The following is a 16,457-nucleotide window of genomic DNA, read 5'->3' as shown; positions in this document are numbered from 1 at the left end:
TACATGGGACTGCAGGTGACACTGCATCTATAGTCTTGTAACCTCTTAGGATGCAGGTGTTATGCCCGGACCCGTGGGGGTCACTTCGCAGTGCAGGTGTTGTGAGCGGGCAGGAACCGGGGCAGCTGCAGGGTATAGGGTTGTCACAGTACAGGGCCTGAGGGTGGCACAGCTGAGGGACCGGTCTGCGGATACTGCGGTATACTTGCTACTGGGCATGCGATTCTTCGCTGTACCTAGTCAGGCACCAGTACACGGACACCAATGCCAGGGTTCAGTAACAGCGGTGGTTACACTTTTATTGTAACTGAGGTAACTGGTAGCAACAGTCTCTTCCGGATGCAACCGGGTATATAGCAGACTTATATAGACAGAGCAAAGGTGGTGCTGCATAGGCTGAGGTGAAACGTGCCGGATGATGGGAGTAGTAGTGAGAGAGGAATAGAGATGCGGGGTGGACTTAGAGTACTTGCGGTATGAATCTTGACTTGATGAGGAGATGAGTAACAGGAACGACACCCAGATGAGAGGATACTCCGGACACTTGACCAGTTGAGCAGCCAGGATCTGTTACAGCAGAGCACCAGGTCCACTCTTCTGAAGGTGAAGAGAGACACACACACACGACCTCCTTGCTTGGGAGCAGAGGCCGGAACTAACTAACAAGGGGAAGTCACATGGTACTCCTGGCCAAAGCTCGACGGCCATTGGAGGAACCATGGTTACAGGGCTTGGTCACGTGATCCTCAGCCTTTGCATACCACTGCACAGAGTTAAACACATATACAATATACAGGAACCTGAGAGTAATAGGGACTACATAGTCACAGCTGCAGTGCAAATAGTTTCCAGAACAGGCATGGCTGTAATAGCAAAAATAACCTGACAGTGAGAAACAGACAGCCTGTTCTGGGACACTGCACTGGCAGGTCCTCGTGTCGACGAAGAGTGAAAGTGTCCGATCCCCGGCCTATGAGGACTTGCAGTGGATGCCCCCATCCGATGTCCTCATCTGCTGCTAGGGCTTGTTGCTGCGCTGCCTCAGTTCTGGCCACTACAGTATCTAAGTCCCGTTTAGCTCAGAGTGTAGCAAAGTACCTCGAGGCGTCGGTCACCCGTGGGATCAGAGCTTTGTGTGAGGTGCCAGCTAGTGGGATCAGAGCTTTGTGTGAGGTGCCAGCTAGTGGGATCTTGCTCCTCATCAAACACCTTCAGGTCAGGCTCGAATGGCGCCCCCTGAGAGGTGAGTTGGCTTCGGCGCTGTTCTCTGGGCAGGAGCGGTTGTGAGCGGGACGCCGCCATGTTGCTGCCCTGTAGGCCGTGTGGCGCTGAGGAGAACGGCTGCAGAAACTGCTCAATATGGGCAGTGCCAGCTGAAGATCTCGTCACCGGATGGTTCGGGGTGCCAGTAGTCTTTCCCCGCTTGAAAGACATCGGGTAGAGGGTGGGAAAGAAAGATGTGTAGCTGAATCTGTGTCGCTGGGCCCGGAGCTCCTCCAAAGTGTGACCTCACCGCGCCATAGCTTAGCCACGCCCCCCTCATCTCAAGGCTTCTTATTGGAGTTATGCTCTGACTTGTATGGAAAGTTACCTCCAGAAGGGGGCGTCAGAGCGCCGCTCCATCCATGTGCGCTGTAGGGGTCAGCACTGGACAGACCCCTGATAACCGGATGGTTGTTTCCGGTCTATGATGTTATTAAAGGGAATGTGTCACTCACAGATTTTACTGTGAAAATGCAGAGAGATCATACAGTATTTCTCCTTTTTTATTGTTTTATAATTGTCCTTTCTTTCTTTTCTGCACATGATCATAGAGCGGCCATCTTACCTCACTGCTCCTCTAAGAATTACTTATATTACTTTTATACTACGCCATATACTACTATGGAGAGTGTAGAGAGCATGCTCTGTGACCTGTGTCGGATCAATGATGGGATCATCTGGGATCCTGCAATGGGAAAACATAAGGGTTATCCAAACAAAAACATGGCCGCTTCCTTCCAGAGACAGCACCGCCTTTGTCTCCAGGTCAGATGCGGTTTGCAATTAAGCTCCATTCACTCCAATGGAACTAAAGTACAAAACCTGCACCCAGCCTGGAGACAAGAGCGGTGCTGTCTCTGGAAGGAAGCGGCCATGCTTATCTAATGCTTGAGAACCCCTTTATGCAAAAGAATACTTGTGCAAAAAGAAACATAAATCTGCACCCCGCACCCCCGCCGATCAGCTGTTTGGTTCTCTCTGTTTGATATAGTGGCCGGACCTGGTTATTACATCTCAGTAGCCGGACCTGGTTATTACAGCTCAGTAGCAGGACCTGGTTGTTGCAGCTCAGTAGCCAGACCTGGTTATTGCAGCTCAGTAGCCGGACCTGGTTATTGCAGCTCAGTAGCAGGACCTGGTTATTACAGCTTAGTAGCCAGACCTGGTTATTGCAGCTCAGTAGCCGGACCTGGTTATTGCAGCTCAGTAGCCGGACCTGGTTATTACATCTCAGTAGCCGGACCTGGTTATTGCAGCTCAGTAGCAGGACCTGGTTATTGCAGCTCAGTAGCCGGACCTGGTTATTACAGCTCAGTAGCCGGACCTGGTTATTGCAGCTCAGTAGCCGGACCTGGTTATTGCAGCTCAGAGTCCGGACCTGGTTATTGCAGCTCAGTAGCCAGACCTGGTTATTACAGCTCAGTTGCCGGACCTGGTTATTACAGCTCAGTAGCAGGACCTGGTTATTGCAGCTCAGTTGCCGGACCTGGTTATTGCAGCTCAGTTGCCAGACCTGGTTATTGCAGCTCAGTAGCCGGACCTGGTTATTGCAGCTCAGAGTCCGGACCTGGTTATTGCAGCTCAGTAGCCGGACCTGGTTATTGCAGCTCAGAGTCCGGACCTGGTTATTGCAGCTCAGTAGCCGGACCTGGTTATTGCAGCTCAGTTGCCGGACCTGGTTATTGCAGCTCAGTAGCCAGACCTGGTTATTGCAGCTCAGAGTCCGGACCTGGTTATTACAGCTCAGTAGCCGGACCTGGTTATTACAGCTCAGTAGCCAGACCTGGTTATTGCAGCTCAGTAGCCAGACCTGGTTATTGCAGCTCAGTAGCAGGACCTGGTTATTGCAGCTCAGTTGCCGGACCTGGTTATTGCAGCTCAGTAGCCAGACCTGGTTATTACAGCTCAGTAGCCAGACCTGGTTATTGCAGCTCAGTAGCAGGACCTGGTTATTACAGCTCAGTAGCCAGACCTGGTTATTGCAGCTCAGTAGCAGGACCTGGTTATTGCAGCTCAGTTGCCGGACCTGGTTATTGCAGCTCAGTAGCCAGACCTGGTTATTGCAGCTCAGAGTCCGGACCTGGTTATTGCAGCTCAGTAGCCAGACCTGGTTATTACAGCTCAGTAGCCAGACCTGGTTATTGCAGCTCAGTAGCAGGACCTGGTTATTGCAGCTCAGTTGCCGGACCTGGTTATTGCAGCTCAGAGTCCGGACCTGGTTATTACAGCTCAGTTGCCGGACCTGGTTATTACAGCTCAGTAGCAGGACCTGGTTATTGCAGCTCAGTTGCCGGACCTGGTTATTGCAGCTCAGTAGCCGGACCTGGTTATTGCAGCTCAGTTGCCGGACCTGGTTATTGCAGCTCAGTAGCCAGACCTGGTTATTGCAGCTCAGAGTCCGGACCTGGTTATTACAGCTCAGTAGCCAGACCTGGTTATTGCAGCTCAGTAGCAGGATCTGTCAGTTCTGTTGCTGTTCACTTGAATGGGAGCTAAGCTGCAGTTATGGGCCAGCAACTTCTTCTGGCCCCGATCACTGTAGTGCAGTCAGCTGATCAGCGGGGGGCTGAGTGTCTCTACTCCACCAAACAATTACTTATTGGTCTGTTTTGGCTTGGAAAACCAAAACTATTGTTCTAGACGAGTCAGTCATCACATCTCTTACACAGGTTTGGCAGAAAGTTTGGGCCCGATCCTTCTCTCCCCGTCAGAGTTGGGAGGCTCCCATACACTAGTGAGCTGGCTGGTCCTGCTGAGATCAGTGGGGTTGGCCGACTATTCACTATGGTGTATGGGGGGAGGGGGGGATGTGTCTTTAACAGAAAACATTATTTTACAAAGAACAATCATTTTTGCTGACTAGTGACAGACTCCCATCACTAGGGAAGATGTCGGCCATGTTTAAAATCTTCACTCAATTAATGGATGACAGATAATTCCACATAAACATTCATTGTGGAAGAAACTTCACAGAATATTTCCAGTCTGTTCCCAGAATCCGACCTATGCGTCTAATGTGTGGCCTCCTTAACCTTCGACCTCTGTTTGTGTCTCGTATGTGGCCTCTTAAACCATGGACCTATGTGTGTATCTCGTGTGTGGCCTCCTTAACCATCGACCTATGTGTATGTTTCGTGTGTTGCCTCCTTAACCATCAACTTACTTGTGTGTCTTGTGTGTGGCCTCCTTAACCATTGACCTATGTGTGTATCTCGTGTGTGACCTCCTTAACCATCGACCTATGTGTGTGTCTTGTGTGTGGCCTCCTTAACCATCGACTTGTGTGTGTCTCGTGTGTGACCTCCTTAACCATCGACCTATGTGTGTGTCTTGTGTGTGGCCTCCTTAACCATCGACTTGTGTGTGTGTCGTGTGTGACCTCCTTAACCATCGACCTATGTGTGTGTCTTGTGTGTGGCCTCCTTAACCATCGACTTGTGTGTGTGTCTCGTGTGTGGCCTCCTTAACCATCGACCTATGTGTGTCTCGTGTGTTGGTCTCCTTAAGCATCTACCTATGTGTGTGTGTCTCGTGTGTGGCCTCCTTAACCATTGACCTCTGTGTGTGTCTCGTGTGTTGCCTCCTTAACCATTAACTTACTTGTGTGTCTCGTGTGTGGCCTCCTTAACCATTGACCTATGTGTATCTCGTGTGTGGTCTCCTTAAGCATCAACCTATGTGTGTGTCTCATGTGTGGCCTCCTTAACCTTCGACCTCTGTGTGTGTCTCATGTGTGGCCTCCTTAACCATCGACCTATGTGTGTGTCTCGTGTGTGGCCTCCTCAACCATGGACTTGTGTGTGTGTGTGTCTTGTGTGTGGCCTCCTTAACCATCGACCTGTGTATGTCTCGCGTGTGACCTCCTTAACCTTCGACCTCTGTGTGTGTCTCGAGTGTGGCCTCCTTAACCATCGACCTTGTGTGTGTCTCGTGTGTGGCCTCCTTAGTGATCGGTCACATTGAGAGCCACGTTGTCCTTCTTGCTCTTCCAGCGTCTCATTAGACTCGTCTTAATCTCCTTCATCCTCAGCCCGTAGACAAATGGATTCACAGTAGCCGGGGTGAGAAAGTAAACAGCACTGGAGATGTTCTGTCCATTGTTGGAGGGGGAGACTCCAGGCAGATACAAGATGGAGGACAATAACCCCGAAGTGTAGAGGAACGCGACCACCACCAGATGAGTGGCACAGGTGTGCAGGGCTTTGTGCCGCTCCGTCCCCACCGCTATCTTCATGGCCATGTGAAGAATTTTCAAATAAGAAAGGAAAGTGACGGTGATGTCAAAGGCGGTGATCAGCGTTCTCACCAGCAGTGTAAACACGTGGCTCATGGGGCTGTCTTCACACGCGAGCCGGAAGAGCACCATGTTCTCACAATGGAAGTGTTGGATGATGTTGGATTTACAATAGTGGAGCTTGGCGGTCAAGATAATGAGAGGGAACACGACACAACCAATGCGAATGGCCACGTTTATAGTGGAGTGGACTAGTATGTGCTTGGATATGATCTCCCAGTAGTGCAGGGGTCGATTGATGGCCAGATACCGGTCTATGGCCATTAGTAGGACTACGATGCTCTCGGATGTAATGCTCGAATATACAACAAACATTTGGGTCAAACACCCCAACAGGGAAATCTGGTCGAGTCCCACCAGGGCCAGGATCATCTTGGGGGTTATAGCGGTGGTGTAGAGGACATTGACAGCGAGCATAGTGCCAATGAGGATGAACATGGGCGAGTGTAGACTTTCCTCCAGTACAATGATGCTCATTACCGTGTAATTACCCAACAATATTATCACGTATATGGTAGAAAATGGAAGGGCCAGGAGTGGCCGGAACTGTGTGACCCCCGGAAAAGCAAAGAGGATGAAGTCTGTGTAAGAGGAGGACGATGAGTTCATTGTCTCATTATCTCTAGAGCTCAATGTCAGTCAGCAGCTGCAAAAGCAAATAGGATTTGAAGGTGTAAGTGTGAGGTCTCTCCTATGAGGAGGTGATATAATGTGTATAACACATGGATACAGCATTGTGAGACCAGGACGTGGGAGATGTGTGGGGGCAGCCTCAAAGAGACGACTTCTAGGGAAGGGTCACAGGACTGACCCAATCTCTATTGTTTTGGACGCACAAAATTAACATGTCAGTTTTCTGTGCAGCCAACATGGAATCCCGGCCGTAGCGTATACAGTGTGTGTACACTGCGGCCGTTGTTCCATAGAAAACAATGTTATTTCAGACTTACAATACATAGCATCCGTTGTTGTAATCTGCAACAATGGACGTTATTTATTAAAAAAAATACATTGTGTGAACGTTAAATGTGTTTAACCTGACAATAACCCCACATCATCCCCACTATAACCTCACATCACCCCCACTATAACCCCACTATAACTACACATCACCCCCACTATAACCACACATCACCCCCACTATAACCTCACATCACCCCCACTATAACCTCACATCACCCCCACTATAACCTCACACCATCCCCACTATAACCCCACTATAACCTCACATCACCCCCACTATAACCTCACATCACCCCCACTATAACCTCACACCATCCCCACTATAACCCCACTATAACCACACATCACCCCCACTATAACCCCACATCATCCCCACTATAACCTCACACCATCCCCACTATAACCACACATCACCCCCACTATAACCTCACACCATCCCCACTATAACCCCACTATAACCTCACATCACCCATACTATAACCCCACTATAACCACACATCACCCCCACTATAACCACACATCACCCCCACTATAACCCCACTATAACCTCACATCACCCCCACTATAACCTCACATCACCCCCACTATAACCTCACATCACCCCCACTATAACCTCACATCATCCCCACTATAACCCACATCACCTTCTCTATACAATGTGAGGAAAGGTATATTGCTGAAGGAGTAGTAGATGTAATCTGCCTGTAGTCTAAGAACAGCTGAGAATCTACAAGTCACAGATCCGTCATCTTCTCATCACCAAACTACCATAAATCTACTAAACCCGGGATCAGGAGGCAATATCCATTAGTGATAGGTACATACCTGTATACCTGTATACCTGGCCCTGAGAGGACGGACCCTCTGCAGTGCTCAATGTCACCGTACACACACTGTATATATATATCTACTGCTGAGACCCCAGGGGATATGGTAATCAGGTCATTACCTGACAGCAGTCACCTCCACCTGTGTATATTATATATACTGGTAACCGTACACCTGTACTGATACTATCACACCTGTACTGCTATCACCTCCACCTGTGTATATTATATATACTGGTAACCGTACACCTGTACTGATACTATCACACCTGTACTGATACTATCACACCTGTACTGCAGTCACCTCCACCTGTGTATATTATATAGTGTAACCATACACCTGTACTGCTATCACCTCCACCTGTGTATATTATATATACTGGTAACCGTACACCTGTACTGATACTATCACACCTGTACTGCTATCACCCCCACCTGTGTATATTATATATACTGGTAACCGTACACCTGTACTGATACTATCACACCTGTACTGCTATCACCCCCACCTGTGTATATTATATATACTGGTAACCGTACACCTGTACTGATACTATCACACCTGTACTGCAGTCACCTCCACCTGTGTATATTATATAGTGTAACCATACACCTGTACTGCTATCACCTCCACCTGTGTATATTATATATACTGGTAACCATACACCTGTACTGATACTATCACACCTGTACTGCTATCACCTCCACCTGTGTGTATTATATATACTGGTAACCATACACCTGTACTGATACTATCACACCTGTACTGCTATCACCTCCACCTGTGTATATTATATAGAGTAACCATACACCTGTACTGATACTATCACACCTGTACTGCAGTCACCTCCACCTGTGTATATTATATAATGTAATTATACACCTGTACTGATACTATCACACCTGTACTGCTATCACCCCCACCTGTGTATATTATATATACTGGTAACCGTACACCTGTACTGATACTATCACACCTGTACTGCAGTCACCTCCACCTGTGTATATAATATAGAGTAACCATACACCTGTACCAGGGGCTTAGCTAGGGGTTCAGTCTAGGGGGGGCGAGAAAGTCTGAGTGGGCCCCCAACCGATTTAGTTACCCATAGGGAACTTCAGCAGATGACAATGCTTTCCAAATAATAAAGGAAATATTCTACTTCATTACTCATAGAGAATAGGGATTAAGAGCAGTGAAAAAGGCTTTCTACTTTTCACATATATGGCCATGTAAAATTAAAAGGGGTTATACAAGATAAGAGATTTATGAAAGGGTGTAAATATACACCTGGTGAAAACTGCCCACAGCAGCCAATCACTGCTCCTCTTATATTCTACCAGAGCCGAAAGCTGAGCTGTGATTGGTTGCTGTGGGCAGTTTACACCAGATGTATATTTACACACTTTCATAAATCTCCCCCTTTATGTTCAATGAATAATCTCTACTATATAAACAAGATATTACTAATAATACCAGCATATACAGGACAAATAAACTGTTACACCATGACCACTACCCTCACCATACACTGACTGGATAATAGCACTATATTTTTACTGAATAACATCCACAATATAAAGGCCAATATTCTCCCTGACCATATTGAGGTAGATCAAGGTGTATACAGGTTCTGCAGTTCTTATAAGTGATCATAGTGCATCTACATCCAGTGACTCACAGGAGGCGGCTTCTCTGCATGAATTGCAGGTGATGTTTTTGATATTCAAAGTTGTTCACATTTTCCTTTGTTCTCCACCTGGCCATCATGAAGATTTCTCCGACTATGACTCTTCTCCATAGGATCTACTAGAGAAACATTTTAGACTCCTTGATCCAGGATCATCCTCATGTTTATACAAACTCCCCATAGTGTAGCCCCTTTTATGCAACCTCTATGCAGTATAGGTCCCTCTGTAGTGTTGCCCCCCTATGTGCAGTACACCACCCCTTTCCCAAATAGGCCTTCTCTGGGCAGTAAAGGGAAAGCATGCACAGGATGTAGAGGATGCTGGAAAAGCTGGGTGACCTCCATCATACTAAGTATTAGATGCTGGGAAAGCTGGGTGACCCCATGATACTGAGTACAAGATGATGGAAATTACCAACATCATAAGAACATAAGAACTGCACCCACCACATGATGTCGTCATGGACTTCTTTATTAATTCACAGAAAGTGACATCAAACACATTGTGGACTCCAGTGGGCAGCTGTCAGGTAGTGGTAGGATACAGTCTGTTTCGTGCTGATTGCACCTCATTAAACCTCAGGGAGTCCATTGAAGCACAATCAGCGGAAAACAGACTGTATCCTACCACTACCTGACAGCTGCCCACTGGAGTCCACAATGTGTTTGATGTCACTTTCTGTGAATTAATAAAGTCCATGACGACATCATGATGCTGGGAAGCTGGCTAACCTCCATCACACATGATGCTGGGAAGCTGGCTAACCTCCATCACACATGATGCTGGGAAGCTGTGTAACCTCCATTATACATGATGCTGGGAAGCTGGCTAACCTCCATCATACATGATGCTGGGAAGCTGGCTAACCTCCATCATACATGATGCTAGGAAGCTGACTAACCTCCATCATACATGATGCTGGGAAGCTGGCTAACCTCCATCATACATGATGCTGGGAAGCTGTGTAACCTCCATCATACATGATGCTGGGAAGCTGGCTAACCTCCATCATACATGATGCTGGAAAGCTGGCTAACCTCCATCATACATGATGCTGGGAAGCTGGCTAACCTCCATCATACATGATGCTGGGAAGCTGGCTAACCTCCATCACACATGATGCTGGGAAGCTGTGTAACCTCCATTATACATGATGCTGGGAAGCTGGCTAACCTCCATCATACATGATGCTGGGAAGCTGTGTAACCTCCATCATACATGATGCTAGGAAGCTGACTAACCTCCATCATACATGATGCTGGGAAGCTGGCTAACCTCCATCATACATGATGCTGGGAAGCTGTGTAACCTCCATTATACATGATGCTGGGAAGCTGGCTAACCTCCATCATACATGATGCTGGGAAGCTGGCTAACCTCCATCATACATGATGCTAGGAAGCTGACTAACCTCCATCATACATGATGCTGGGAAGCTGGCTAACCTCCATCATACATGATGCTGGGAAGCTGTGTAACCTCCATCATACATGATTCTGGGAAGCTGGCTAACCTCCATCACACATGATGCTAGGAAGCTGACTAACCTCCATCATACATGATGCTGGGAAGCTGGCTAACCTCCATCATATATGATGCTGGGAAGCTGGCTAACCTCCATCACACATGATGCTGGGAAGCTGGCTAACCTCCATCACACATGATGCTGGGAAGCTGGCTAACCTCCATCATACATGATGCTGGGAAGCTGTGTAACCTCCATTATACATGATGCTGGGAAGCTGGCTAACCTCCATCATACATGATGCTGGGAAGCTGGCTAACCTCCATCATACATGATGCTGGGAAGCTGTGTAACCTCCATTATACATGATGCTGGGAAGCTGGCTAACCTCCATCATACATGATGCTGGGAAGCTGGCTAACCTCCATCACACATGATGCTGGGAAGCTGGCTAACCTCCATCACACATGATGCTGGGAAGCTGGCTAACCTCCATCACACATGATGCTGGGAAGCTGGCTAACCTCCATCACACATGATGCTGGGAAGCTGGCTAACCTCCATCACACATGATGCTGGGAAGCTGGCTAACCTCCATCACACATGATGCTGGGAAGCTGGCTAACCTCCATCACACATGATGCTGGGAAGCTGTGTAACCTCCATTATACATGATGCTGGGAAGCTGGCTAACCTCCATCATACATGATGCTGGGAAGCTGGCTAACCTCCATCATACATGATGCTGGGAAGCTGTGTAACCTCCATTATACATGATGCTGGGAAGCTGGCTAACCTCCATCATACATGATGCTGGGAAGCTGGCTAACCTCCATCATACATGATGCTAGGAAGCTGGCTAACCTCCATCATACATGATTCTGGGAAGCTGGCTAACCTCCATCATACATGATGCTGGGAAGCTGGCTAACCTCCATCACACATGATGCTGGGAAGCTGTGTAACCTCCATTATACATGATGCTGGGAAGCTGGCTAACCTCCATCACACATGATGCTGGGAAGCTGGCTAACCTCCATCATACATGATGCTGGGAAGCTGTGTAACCTCCATTATACATGATGCTGGGAAGCTGGCTAACCTCCATCATACATGATGCTGGGAAGCTGGCTAACCTCCATCATACATGATGCTGGGAAGCTGTGTAACCTCCATTATACATGATGCTGGGAAGCTGGCTAACCTCCATCACACATGATGCTGGGAAGCTGGCTAACCTCCATCACACATGATGCTGGGAAGCTGGCTAACCTCCATCACACATGATGCTGGGAAGCTGGCTAACCTCCATCACACATGATGCTGGGAAGCTGGCTAACCTCCATCATACATGATGCTGGGAAGCTGTGTAACCTCCATTATACATGATGCTGGGAAGCTGGCTAACCTCCATCATACATGATGCTGGGAAGCTGGCTAACCTCCATCACACATGATGCTGGGAAGCTGGCTAACCTCCATCACACATGATGCTGGGAAGCTGGCTAACCTCCATCATACATGATGCTGGGAAGCTGGCTAACCTCCATCATACATGATGCTGGGAAGCTGTGTAACCTCCATTATACATGATGCTGGGAAGCTGGCTAACCTCCATCATACATGATGCTGGGAAGCTGGCTAACCTCCATCATACATGATGCTGGGAAGCTGTGTAACCTCCATTATACATGATGCTGGGAAGCTGGCTAACCTCCATCACACATGATGCTGGGAAGCTGGCTAACCTCCATTATACATGATGCTGGGAAGCTGGCTAACCTCCATCATACATGATGCTGGGAAGCTGGCTAACCTCCATCATACATGATGCTGGGAAGCTGTGTAACCTCCATTATACATGATTCTGGGAAGCTGGCTAACCTCCATCACACATGATGCTGGGAAGCTGGCTAACCTCCATCATACATGATGCTGGGAAGCTGGCTAACCTCCATCATACATGATGCTAGGAAGCTGACTAACCTCCATCATACATGATGCTGGGAAGCTGGCTAACCTCCATCAATCATGATGCTGGGAAGCTGGCTAACCTCCATCACACATGATGCTGGGAAAATGGGTGACCTCAAAGTGGCAGTGACATCAGATCGCACCTGCTGCTCCTCTCTCCTACTCAGGCAGTTTATTCTGTCAACAATAGGGTCATTATCTGACCCGCGAGTCGTGCTGGGGGCGGGGCTTATCTTAAAGGGGCGGAGCCTGTCGGGACCAACCCGAGAGATTAATTTCCCGGTAAAAACTGACTGATGGCAACTCTCCCCGCACTGTGGATAAGGCCCCCCTCTGTGCAGTGCAAGATTCCCCTTCCCTTTACACACACGCACACACTCACCCGTTCTCCAGCTCTTCTGTAGCCGAGCCTCCTTTTCAAGCTTCCGGTGTAGGCAGCCAGCCTGACTTGCAGAGGCTGCCTGCACAGGAAGCGATCTCTGCTCCAGCGTGACATTCCCTTTAGCTGTGCGTGCGTCTTAAAGGCGTACGCACAACTAAAGGTCACTCAGGCCCCGGGATCTGGAACCCTTATCCCAGATCCCTTGGCAGGTTCCCGTTAAGTTGAGGGCCCAGTCACAAAAGGTGGCGGCTGTGGCCCTAAGCAGCTACTGAGGGGCAGGCCCTGGAGGCAAATTCACTTCTGTCAGTGGGCCCCCAGCCTTGGTGGGCCCGGGGGCGGCGGCCCCCCTTGCCCCCCACCTATTTTCGCTACTGACCTGTACTGATACTATCACACCTGTACTGCAGTCACCTCCACCTGTGTATATTATATAGTGTAACCATACACCTGTACTGCTATCACCTCCACCTGTGTATATTATATAGTGTAACCATACACCTGTACTGCTATCACCTCCACCTGTGTATATTATATATACTGGTAACCATACACCTGTACTGATACTATCACACCTGTACTGCTATCACCCCCACCTGTGTACATTTTATAGTGTATATAATCTCTTAAAACTGTTTTTATTGAGTTCCGACAACACAGACAGATATGTACATATAAGAACGCACCAGTACAGTAAGTATCTGAAGAGAGCGTCTGCAGTCACTGCATCAGAATACAATGGTAGGGCGTGCAAGTAGTGCGGAACAAATACAGTTATAAGACAGATAATCAAGCAATGCCCCATCAGAGAAAGAGATGCAGCAGAGGAATACAAGGAGGCTGGACGAAGCTTCATTACTTAACATTAACAGAAAAGCTCTAACACATAGAAAAAACAGGGGAGGGGGGGGGGGGGGTTGCCCGTGGGTCTCCGCGTGCTCCAAAGAATACCCAAAGGATTTAGAATCTTTGGCATGTCAACTCACAGTGTAGTTTAGATTGTTGGGTCATTAGCAAGTTGCCTGGTGAGATACCATGTAGTGTCTTGGAAGGTGTGTTTGATTTTGTCCTGGATTCGCGGGGGTAGTGTGGGGACAAAGGTTTCCCAGACAGTGAAGAATTTTTCAACCCTTCGTTCTTTGAGGATGGAGGCCTCCATCCAGTCCATTCTGAACAGAAATAATAATTTGTCCAAAAAAAAGACGGCGAGAGGGAGGGAGTGGGGACTTCCACACCTGTAAGATAGCTTTTCGGGCTGCCGCAGCTAAAAAGTGCAGGAGTCTTCTGGCTCCCCAGTCTCATTTATATGTAGCGGGATCTGTCCAACCAAAAATCCCCCACAAGGCCTCATAGGGTACAAAGGTTACCAGGTGTGACTTGGCGAATCTTTCCACCACTCTCCAGAAGGATTGTATCACTGGACAGAACCAGAGACTGTGAGCTATGTCCGCTCCGGATTCTCCACATTTAAAGCAGGCATCAGATTGTAAGATACCCATTTTAAAACCCCTTGTGGGAGAAATATAAGTCCTGTGAAAGACCCGCAAAGTCATCTCCATGCAGCGAGCACAAGGCAGGGTTCTTATTGAGTAGTCTAAAATGGAGAGCAGATCAGGGATATCCACCCCCATACCAGTCTAGGTCCAACGGACTAGTCCAGTGGACATGTTCCGATAGTCTAAAGAGGGGGCAAAGTAGCGATAGGATAGTGATATTTGATGTCTGGGGGATTTTCTTTGACCCACGGAGGTAAAGAGCTATAGGGCGTGTGTAATAGGTTGGGCAATGATATGGTGGAAGCCATGTGATAGTCCAAATTTGTGTCTGTGTGTACCTCAGTGCATTGGACAAAATCCTGTATAATACGGAATTGCGCTGCCAAGTTTAGTGAACGTATGTCAGGGAAGTTGAGGCCACCATGTTGTTTGGATTGTTGAAGGATGCTAAAAGAGATTTTGGATTGTTTGTCACCCCAGATGAAGGATCTATAAAGGCAGTTTATCTTTCGCTCGTCTTTGGGGCGTAGGTAGATCGGCAGTGACTGTAATAGGTATAGAAGTTTAGGCACTTCCAACATTTTTAGAAGGCTAGCACGACCCATGAATGTTAAAGGGAAGCGTCTCCAAAGCGAGAGGGAGTGTTCTAGAGCCTTAATATATTTGTCAATGTTTGCCGAGTATAGTTTAGATTTGATGATGTCGATCCCCAGGTATTTTATTTGGGACTTGTTCCAACAAATAGGAATAGAGGTCGACCATAATGGGTGGCTTGGGCCCTTGAGTAATAATGCCTCACACTTAGTCAGGTTAAGGGTATAGCCTGAAAGAGCCCCCCTAGCCTGAAGATCTTCAAGCACCGCAGGAAGTGAGAGTCTTGGAGAGGACAGTGCTAATAAGAGGTCATCGGCGAAGGCCATGACTCTGAGATCGGAATCACCAATTTTGACACTGGTATATGTTGGGCAGTGTTCAATATGTCGCAGAAGGGGATCAATTGAAATGTTAAAAAGGAGGGGGGAGAGGGGGCAACCTTGGCGCGTGCCCCGAAATAAATCTATAAGGGGGGTGTTTTTTCCGTTAATGGTGAGGACAGTCGCCGCCTGACTATTGATGTGTTGTAAGAAAGAGAGAAAGATGTGTCCAAAGTTACGTTCAGAGAGGTGGCATACAGGAACGGCCAGGCGACCTTATCAAAGGCCTTCTCTACGTCCAAACTAAGTAGCATGGTAGGACGGTTATCAGTATTTACGGCATGAACAGTGACCGCCACCGCTCTCCGAACGTTCCTGACTGAGTGTCTATTTAAGAGGAAGCCTTGCTGGTTATGGGAAAGAGAGCGGAGGAAAGATTGGAGACAATTGGCTAAGATTTTTGTTAATATTTTGTAGTCTTGGTTGAGAAGGGCTATCGGTCTATAAGACTCGGGTAAAGCGGGGTCCTTGGGGGGTTTGAGCAATAAGATTGTTCGGGAATGAGCAAAGTCGTTTAGTGGGGCGCCTTCTTTGTAGACGAGGTTAGGAAGACGGGTGAGATAAGGAGTGATTTCTGCAGTGAGTATTTTATAGTATTCCCCAGAGAAGCCATCGGGGCCCGGAGTCTTATTGTTGGAGAGCGAGTGTATAGCTTGTGTGACTTCTAGCTCCGAGATGTCTGCTCCAGGGATGCTTTGTGTTCTGCCGATAAATTGGGGAGGTGAAGGGAGTCAAAGAAAGCATGTATGGCTGTCTGATTTGAGGGTTCAGCTCTGTATAGATTTTCGTAGTAGTCAGAGAGAATTTGTTCAATCTTGTCCTGGTTTTGTGTTAGCGTATGGAAAACGTATTTCTTGAGTTGGGGGGGGGGGCGGGTCACTTTTGCTAGGAGGGGGCCAATTTTGTTCCCCCATCTGTAATAGTGTAGATAATCTGTTGGTGTAATAGGGCCCTAAGGGAGACTCAACACAGGAGAACAACCATAAGGGGGCTACAAAGAGGACGGCCCTCTACTATAGGACATGTACAGAGGGGGGCATCTACTAGATGGGGACCTCACAGAGGGGGGCCCTCTACTATATGGTATGCACATGGGGGGGGTCATCTAGTATAGGGGGGCTATGCAGAGG

At 48.1% G+C, this 16,457-nt stretch overlaps 1 protein-coding gene across 4 annotated transcripts in view; it reads right to left on the bottom strand.

The window, feature by feature from the left end:
• Nucleotides 1-16,457, bottom strand: part of LOC138793356 (olfactory receptor 52K1-like) — a 91,506-nt gene that overhangs the window by 15,435 nt on the left and 59,614 nt on the right. For 2 of the 4 annotated variants that reach the window (XR_011363244.1, XM_069971893.1), the window contains exons 1-2: nucleotides 12,861-13,198; nucleotides 9,030-9,157 (exon numbers count right to left, since the gene is read on the bottom strand). The exons of 1 other annotated variant lie outside the window; for it this stretch is intronic. The gene's annotated coding sequence lies outside the window, so the exon portion shown is untranslated. Of the gene's footprint in view, nucleotides 1-9,029; nucleotides 9,158-12,860; nucleotides 13,199-16,457 lie in introns of those variants that run through there. One more of the 4 variants, XM_069971894.1, reaches the window with a different exon arrangement.

This window comes from Dendropsophus ebraccatus, chromosome 5 (assembly GCF_027789765.1).
Source record: "Dendropsophus ebraccatus isolate aDenEbr1 chromosome 5, aDenEbr1.pat, whole genome shotgun sequence".
Classification (NCBI taxonomy): Eukaryota; Metazoa; Chordata; class Amphibia; order Anura; family Hylidae; genus Dendropsophus; species Dendropsophus ebraccatus.
Note: the sequence above shows the minus strand (reverse complement) of the source record. Positions and strands in the feature narration are given on the sequence as shown.